The sequence below is a fragment of the Engraulis encrasicolus genome, chromosome 9, assembly GCF_034702125.1.
Source record: "Engraulis encrasicolus isolate BLACKSEA-1 chromosome 9, IST_EnEncr_1.0, whole genome shotgun sequence".
Taxonomy (NCBI): domain Eukaryota; kingdom Metazoa; phylum Chordata; class Actinopteri; order Clupeiformes; family Engraulidae; genus Engraulis; species Engraulis encrasicolus.
Genome location: NC_085865.1, coordinates 3,215,280 through 3,222,779, shown reverse-complemented (window position 1 = coordinate 3,222,779; position 7,500 = coordinate 3,215,280). Strand labels below are relative to the sequence as shown.

The following is a 7,500-nucleotide window of genomic DNA, read 5'->3' as shown; positions in this document are numbered from 1 at the left end:
GTGCTGTGCTCTGGCTGTGTGTGTGTGTGTGTGTGTGTGTGTGTGTGTGTGTGTGTGTGTGTGTGTGTGTGTGTGTGTGTGTGTGTGTGTGTGTGTGTGTGTGTGTGTGTGTGTGTGTGTGTGTGTGTGTGTGTGTGTGTGTGTGTGTGTGTGTGTGTGTGTGTGCGTGTGCGTGCGTGTGTGCATGGGCGTGCGTGCGTGCGTGTGTGCGTGTATGCAGTGCCATGGGACTGAGTCTGAGTTTGAGCTTGGCAGCTTTGCTGACACAGTTCTTTGCGTAATTGAGCCTAGCAACACTGACAGCTGATTGGCTTAGCCCTCCAATGGATCCCAGAAGCCTTGACAGCTGATTGGGTCAGCCCCTCTTGTGGATGAGAGGTGCCGTCTGATACTTCTCCCACCTCATTCTCATGACATCAGACACATTTGAATCAATGCAATCAAAGAGCATCCAAGGGCCATAGTCATAAGAGTACATGCCACTGTTTACTACTTTAAACCTGTATGCCTGCTTTCTTTCAATTACGTGTCCATTTCAGATTTGAGATTTTGTAAAAAATGTCCTTCAATTTTAAATAAGAGCTCACCCAATAAAGTAATATAAAAATATGTTTTTTTTCCAACAACGGACTCACTGGTGAGTAAGTCATGATTCAATATTTTAAAAGGGCACTGAGTTAGAGGGTGCCCAGTGCTGTTCTTGGAGATGATCTGCCATTCAAGGCAGCTATCGTGTCTAAAAGTAGCCTATTCAGTGACCGGGGAATTATGCAAATTACTTAAAGGGACACTGTGTGGGATTTTTAATTGTTTATTTCCAGAATTCATGCTGCCCATTCACTAATGTTACATTTTTCATGAATACTTACCACCAGCATCAAATTCAAGTATTCATTATGACTGGAAAAATTGCACTTTTCATACATGAAAAGGCGATCTTCTCCATGGTCCGCCATTTTGAATTTCCAGAAATAGCAATTTTTAGCTGCAAAAATGACTCTACTTGGACCATACTAGAAAAAAAAAATGTTTATTACTTAGTAAACTTTCGTGTAAAGATCGAATTTGGCAATAGGCAGCCCAGTTTCAATGAGCAGCATAGTTGCAGTACCTTTTTTGACCATTTCCTGCACAGTGTACCTTTAAGAGCGGGCCTGTGCATCTTGGTTCCTCTGTCAGAGATCTGTAGATCTCACAGCACGAAAAGGGGGATTTGTGACAATGAACTCGTCCCTAATCGTCCACGGACTTGCCTAACTTTCGTCTGATTTTGAGCGCTTGAGAGAATCAAAACTAACAGTTTTGATGACACTTAACTCGCCCGGAAGCGAATCGCGAGCCGCGGACAGGTCTCACAGCAGGGTGTTAATGGCCCAACGATTACCACATGAAAGGCAATGACAGCCAGCCCAGAACGCGGACTAGCCTTTCTCTTATTGGACGAAAAAGACACGTGGCTCAAAGTAAAAGAGCTGCGCTATTGGTTAGCAGGGTCGGCAGCTACGACCTTCTATTGGTCACGTTGGATTAATTTATGCAGACCGTATACAGTAGGTCCGTATAATTATGCAAAAATTATTATTACTAATATACCTAGGTTGATTTTACTTAGTATATTCACATCATTATATTCACATCATTATAGGCTGCACTGTGATGGGGCTTTAGCATGCATGATGTGAATTTATTGATAAAATGAAAATGAATGAAATGAAAATGATTTTTTTTAACGCTTTTAATATCACACCAAACAATGTACACACACTTTGACAAGAACCATGCAACTACACACATACCCTGCAAACAATATACTCTATATGCAGTGATGTACACAGCACTCAGGTCACAAATGTACAACTAGGAAACATTTCATTACCGACAGATTAGGTTTGGGCAGGCTGTCATCATGCTTTAGCGTACGTATCGCACGCTAGTGCATTCAGCGTGTTGGTGCGACGCATTTTGAATTTAAAGCGTGCTCCTCAACGCACCGGTAAAGCGCTTTCATGCACTTTTGACATGTGACGAGGTTTGCGCCGTTTTCCCGCCGTGTCGGCGATTTTGTTTTGTCACAGCGCATTTCTGTTACTAAACACAAATATGCTTTGCTGTGCCCTAACCAAAACCACCCCTAAACCTAACCTGTCAGTGAAGTAATGTTTCTGCTGCTTTACTTTTGCCAAGAACAGCGAGATTAGGCGAATTTCTACCTAAATTGTGCCTAAACCAAAACCATCCCTAAACCGAACCTGTCACAGGGCGTTGTGGAGCACGACTTAACTTGAAAATGCGTATTGGACACACGCGATAGTGGGTTCAAATCAGCGTGTCATAGATACGCCTAGCCTATGCATGATGTTTGGGAAGGGCACAATTCATAAAACTCAGAAACATACAATGCGGTTCTATGTTCCCCGCTGCATCCAAGTAGACTGCTGCCACACTGCTAAGAGCAGGTTGTTGTTACACCTCTGACAGGTTAGGTTTAAGGATAGTTTTAGTCAGGGCACATACAAAAATGGATTTGAGTAAAAGTTGTCAATTCATAGTAAATACGTGGTAAATATGAAAGTAAGAGGAAAAAATAGTACAGGTACTGCCTTTTAATACAGACTATACAGGTATGTACAACATTATAAACATTGCTGTTGATGTCATGTTCTTCAGCCGCCAATCATGCCAGAAGGGTCTACTGAAGGTCTCTGGTCACTGTGTCCTCGTCATACTGCAACAGGCACTCAGTCTCACTTCTGGGAGCTGTAGAAACAACAAATAAATTAATACTTCACCATGCACCTCATATTGACATAGCAAACATATCAATAAGCAAGTCATATTGAGCCCAACAGGGATAATCTTACACTATTTCAGTCTTCTATGGTCTCATGCACTATGTCTCCCTGCCAGGATATGTAGGATGTAAGAAAATAAATCAAAACCTAGCAATGCACAGCATTGACAACTTATCTATAAAGTAGCACAAGTCATATTGCCAATGTAGGCCAGGGGTGGGGAATCTATGTCTAGAGGGCCGTTTGCGACCCTTGAGGCCGTTTTATCTGGTCCCCGATATAATTTTAATGTTATTCAGCTTCACATAAAATATGACATATTTTGTAAAGGAACCTTAGAAAATACATTTGCAATACAATTAAGTTATATTCAGGGAAGCTGAAGAAGGTGGTGTTTGTTTAAATGTGGCTGCCTTCAATATAGGTCTAAAGTGAAGGGGAAAATCCTGGTTTGTGTTCATAGTACGGCCCTTGGAGGACTTTTACAGCCCGTCGGATGAATTTGAATTGGCCCTTCGAATGAGAAAGGTTCCCCACCACTGACGTAGGCTATAGGTTAAGCTTACCCTCTTTCACTCCTCTGTGGAGAGACTGTGCTTATTTCAGGTTGGCTTCCAGATGCGTCTGTAGCACAGCACACAGGATTGCAGGACACAGCATCCTGCAGGACACTACAAAAAACAAACAAACAAAAAAAAACAAGGGGAATGAATAAATGACCTGCCCAGTTATTAAACAAATGAAAATTGATGTGCCAGAGCTGTGGTAAAAGTAACCTTGGGTCCAAATCATCTAGGCCTAGGGTGTGTGTGTGTGTGTGTGTGTGTGTGTGTGTGTGTGTGTGTGTGTGTGTGTGGTAAATCCAGTGTTCACATTATTCAGATATGAGAATTAATTCATTCATTCATTTTAACTGACATCAGTACATACCCATATCAGTGCCATTTCACCCTGCCAAGACACTGGACCTGGGTCTATTGGAGCTCTCTGCTCAGGGTGTCCTCGTCATACTGCAGCAGGCACTCTGTTGGTTCTATAGTTCCTAGAAGCGAGACAAATAAATAAATAAATACTTTGCCATGCACCTCATATTGACATAGCAAATATGTCAATAAGCAAGACCTATTGAGCCCAACAGGGATAATCTTACACTATATCAGTTTTCTGTGGTCTCTTGTAAAGGTGCCGGTATGCTTGCTGCAAGATACGCGAGCGCGTGCACGATTCGTTCATGAACGCGTTAACATGCGTATTTAATGTCAATTTCGCGCGCGTTGGACACGGCAGCCAAATGCGTGCGTCAGGTGCAATAGGCTATCTTCAAACTCGCTGGGGGCGATCGTAAGATAGACTGCGCAGTTTCACGCGTGTGCTTGATATGAAAACGACAATGGCAGCAACTTTTAAGAGCGTCTCATTGAGTTTGTCCGCCAGTATTTTGCGTCTTGGTCAACTGCTTTTGAAGCAAGCATGTGATGCCGGTTGCTCGCGGTGACGCGCGTAATTTACAGCTCACAGCAAGCATACCGGCACCTTTAGATTGGCCCATCACCATTCTGCAGGACACTACCGTCTCCCTGCCAGGATCTGTAGGATGTAAGAAAATGAATCAAAACATAGCAATGCACAGCATTGACAACTTATCTATAAAGTAGCACAAGTCATATTGACAATGTAGGCCAGGGGTGGGGAGCCTATGTCTCTAGGGCCGTTTGCGACCCTTGAGGCAGTTTTATCTGGCCCCCCGATATAATTTTAATGCTATTCAGCTTCACATGAAATATGACATATTTTGTAAAGGAATCTTAGAAAATACATTTGCAAAACAATTAAGTTATATTCAGGGAACCTGAAGAAGGTGGTGTTTGTTTAAATGTGGCTGCCTTCAATATAGGCCTAAAGTGAAAGGGAAAATCCTGGTTTGTGTTCATAGTACGGCCCTTGGAGGACTTTTACGGCCCCTCGGATGAATTTGAAGTGGCCCTTCGAATGAGAAACGTTCCCCGACCCTGACGTAGGCTATAGGTTAAGCTTACCCTCTTTCACTCTTCTGTGGTGAGACTGTGCCCACTTTGGGTTGACCTCCACACGCGTCTGTAGCACAGCACACAGGATTGCAGGACACAGCATCCTGCAGGACACTTCAAAAAACAAGGGGAACGAATAAATGACCTGTCCAGTTCTATAAAAAAGAATACCCTGAAAAAGAACACCCTGTTGTTTCTACAGCTCCTAGAAGCGAGACAAATAAATTAAATAATTCGCCATGCACCTCATATTGACATAGCAAATGTATCAATGAGCAAGTCATATTGGTCACAAAGAAGTTAATCTTACATTCTTTCAGTCTTCTATGGCGAGTTAGGCCTTCAGGTGACTCGTCTTCGCCATATTATGAGACAGCAGCCTGTGAAAACATGGTAAATAGAATAACCCATTAACCTTGGGTCCTAATATAATACATGGACATAAACTAGCCTACATTATTTAGACAAGGTCAGTAGACCTCCACGTGAAACAATAAGAAAAAGTGACCATACATAATTTCAATTTCTTGAAGAGGCCATCTACACTTATTTGTGCAACAAGTGCTGTTTTGAGGACCCATACTTTTTAAGGACAGGTTGCCTACTGTTGCAAATGCCAGGGTATTTCACATTGATTTCGGGGTGGCGTGCTCTATTAACTTGACCACTCTGGTCGACATTGAGCTCGCGCTGATACATTGGGCTCGCGTTACTGAGAGCTGCCGCCAGAACTACTCAAGGTTAGCTTTCATAATATAGAACGCAACAAGGAAGAATCGGTCGGTTTGGTGAAAGGGCAAGGTGTTTCAAAGTAGAAGCATGGAACTAAATTATATCCCACCTTTGACTTGATTTTACGCAGGTGGGTCTTGGAACCCCTGTGTGACTGCCTAGGTTTCAGGATAGAGAAAGTAAAACAAAAATCATTGAGTAAAATCGATGGGGGACAAATTGTAGCTTTTGTAGACTACGTCGCTACTTGAGGAAAAATAGCTTAACTACAGGGACGTTAGCTACTCGATACATAGTAGTGACGCTACGACCAAGCTACTAGAGAATGTAATTAAACTAGTCGCTTCGCTACTGCCCAGCACTGAAAACCAAGGGAGATAGATGGACACTCCCAACTGAGATCGCTCCCGGACGTGTAGTCCCACCGATTATATTTCACGTATTATCATACACTGCCACATACAAGCAATTTAGGGTTAGGTTTAGGGTTAGGGTTAAGGTTAGAAACAAAAAACTAACATCAAAAAGATAACTAGCTCCGTTAGGCGGTGGGATCGATAGTCTGGCTAGTGGGAGCGAGCCGACCGGGGAGCGTCCTGAGTTGGGAGCGACAATCAGGGAATCGAAAACCAACATACCCAGACGGCACACCAGTCTTGCCAACGTCGCCTAGATGCATTTTTGCATGAATTCAATGGTGATCATGTTTGGAGCAACAGAGTTTGGTTGTTTCAACTCTTCTTGTACTGTGCTAGCCTCGCGCGCCATCCTACGTACTTCCGCCAAGACACTTGGCTCCGCACTACGTCTGGTACCTGTTGACCGGTAGGATTTTCGCCGGTGTTCTGACAAACTGTTCTACATTGTAATTTTATCCTACGGTAGGATGTTCTGTCCTATTGCCATAGATAGACGTCAGACATGTTTGTTCAACAACTTATAAGTTAAATCCTGATTTTTCCGAAAATGTCCTTCCTGCTTCCTGCAATCGCGTCAGATCAAACAAAGTCCACACCATGAATACGAAATGGAAAAGGTAGTATTATGGGATGGTAAGGACCAGGCTAGTGCTGTGCTACATTACTGACTGGAATAATATGCTGCATTAGTTGGCTCTGTTTGTTTGTGTGGCTGAACTTGTGACTGTGTGTTCACTGAAGACTGAGAGTCTATTTGCGATTAGCACACGATGCAAGCTCTGATAGACGCAGTGGATACATCACTGCAATGGTCCGGTGTGTGTGTGTGTGTGTGTGTGTGTGCGTGCGCGTGCGTGTGTGCGTGCGTGCCTGTCTGTCTGTCTGTCTGACTGTCTGACTGTCTGTCTCTCTGTCTGAGTTAGAGAGAAGCCTGTGATGTGCATGTGTGATTGATTGATTGATTGATTGATTGATTGATTGATTGATTGATTGATTGATTGATTGATATGCATGTGAAAATATGTCAACATTCAAAACTTGGTCCAAGCAGAGAATGTTGAAGTCATGCATACTGACTATGTTTGAATTGTGATACTTTAACAGGTGCCTTAGGCTGAAATGGGTTAAAGTGCAACAAAGATAGTGACTCCATCACTGCTTGATACCCTCCTCCCCAGTTCGACTAAAAGTCCAACAAATTTCAAAGTAGAATCAGTACTGTTTGATACCGCACCGCACTCCCCCACTACTCCCCCCCCCCCACCATCCATCACTCTATAAATAAATAATCAGCTCTCCAACCCCAATGTCTGTCCTCTGCTGATTGTGTGTGCGTGCGTGCGTGTGCGTGCGTGCGTGTGTGCCTGCCTGCCTGCGTGCGTGCGTGTGTGCGTGCGTGCCTGCGTGCCTGCGTGCCTGCGTGTGCGTGTGTGTGTGCTATTTTACCTTTTAAAGTCTCCATCTGCTTGTGAGATTTTGGGATCACAATGTAATCCAAACTCCTCTCTTCTCCACAACACACACTGGCCA

At 43.6% G+C, this 7,500-nt stretch overlaps 1 protein-coding gene and 1 long non-coding RNA gene across 2 annotated transcripts in view; one reads left to right on the top strand and one right to left on the bottom strand.

The window, feature by feature from the left end:
• c9h8orf34 (chromosome 9 C8orf34 homolog) overlaps nucleotides 1-7,500 on the top strand; it is a gene marked incomplete at its 3' end in the record, with an annotated part of 114,437 nt that overhangs the window by 104,861 nt on the left and 2,076 nt on the right. The window lies entirely within an intron of this gene.
• LOC134455388 (uncharacterized) lies at nucleotides 2,109-3,822 on the bottom strand. Its single transcript, XR_010036103.1, has 3 exons — nucleotides 3,723-3,822; nucleotides 3,359-3,463; nucleotides 2,109-2,757 (listed from the first exon to the last, which is right to left on the bottom strand). It is a non-coding gene; the product is annotated as an uncharacterized LOC134455388 (long non-coding RNA).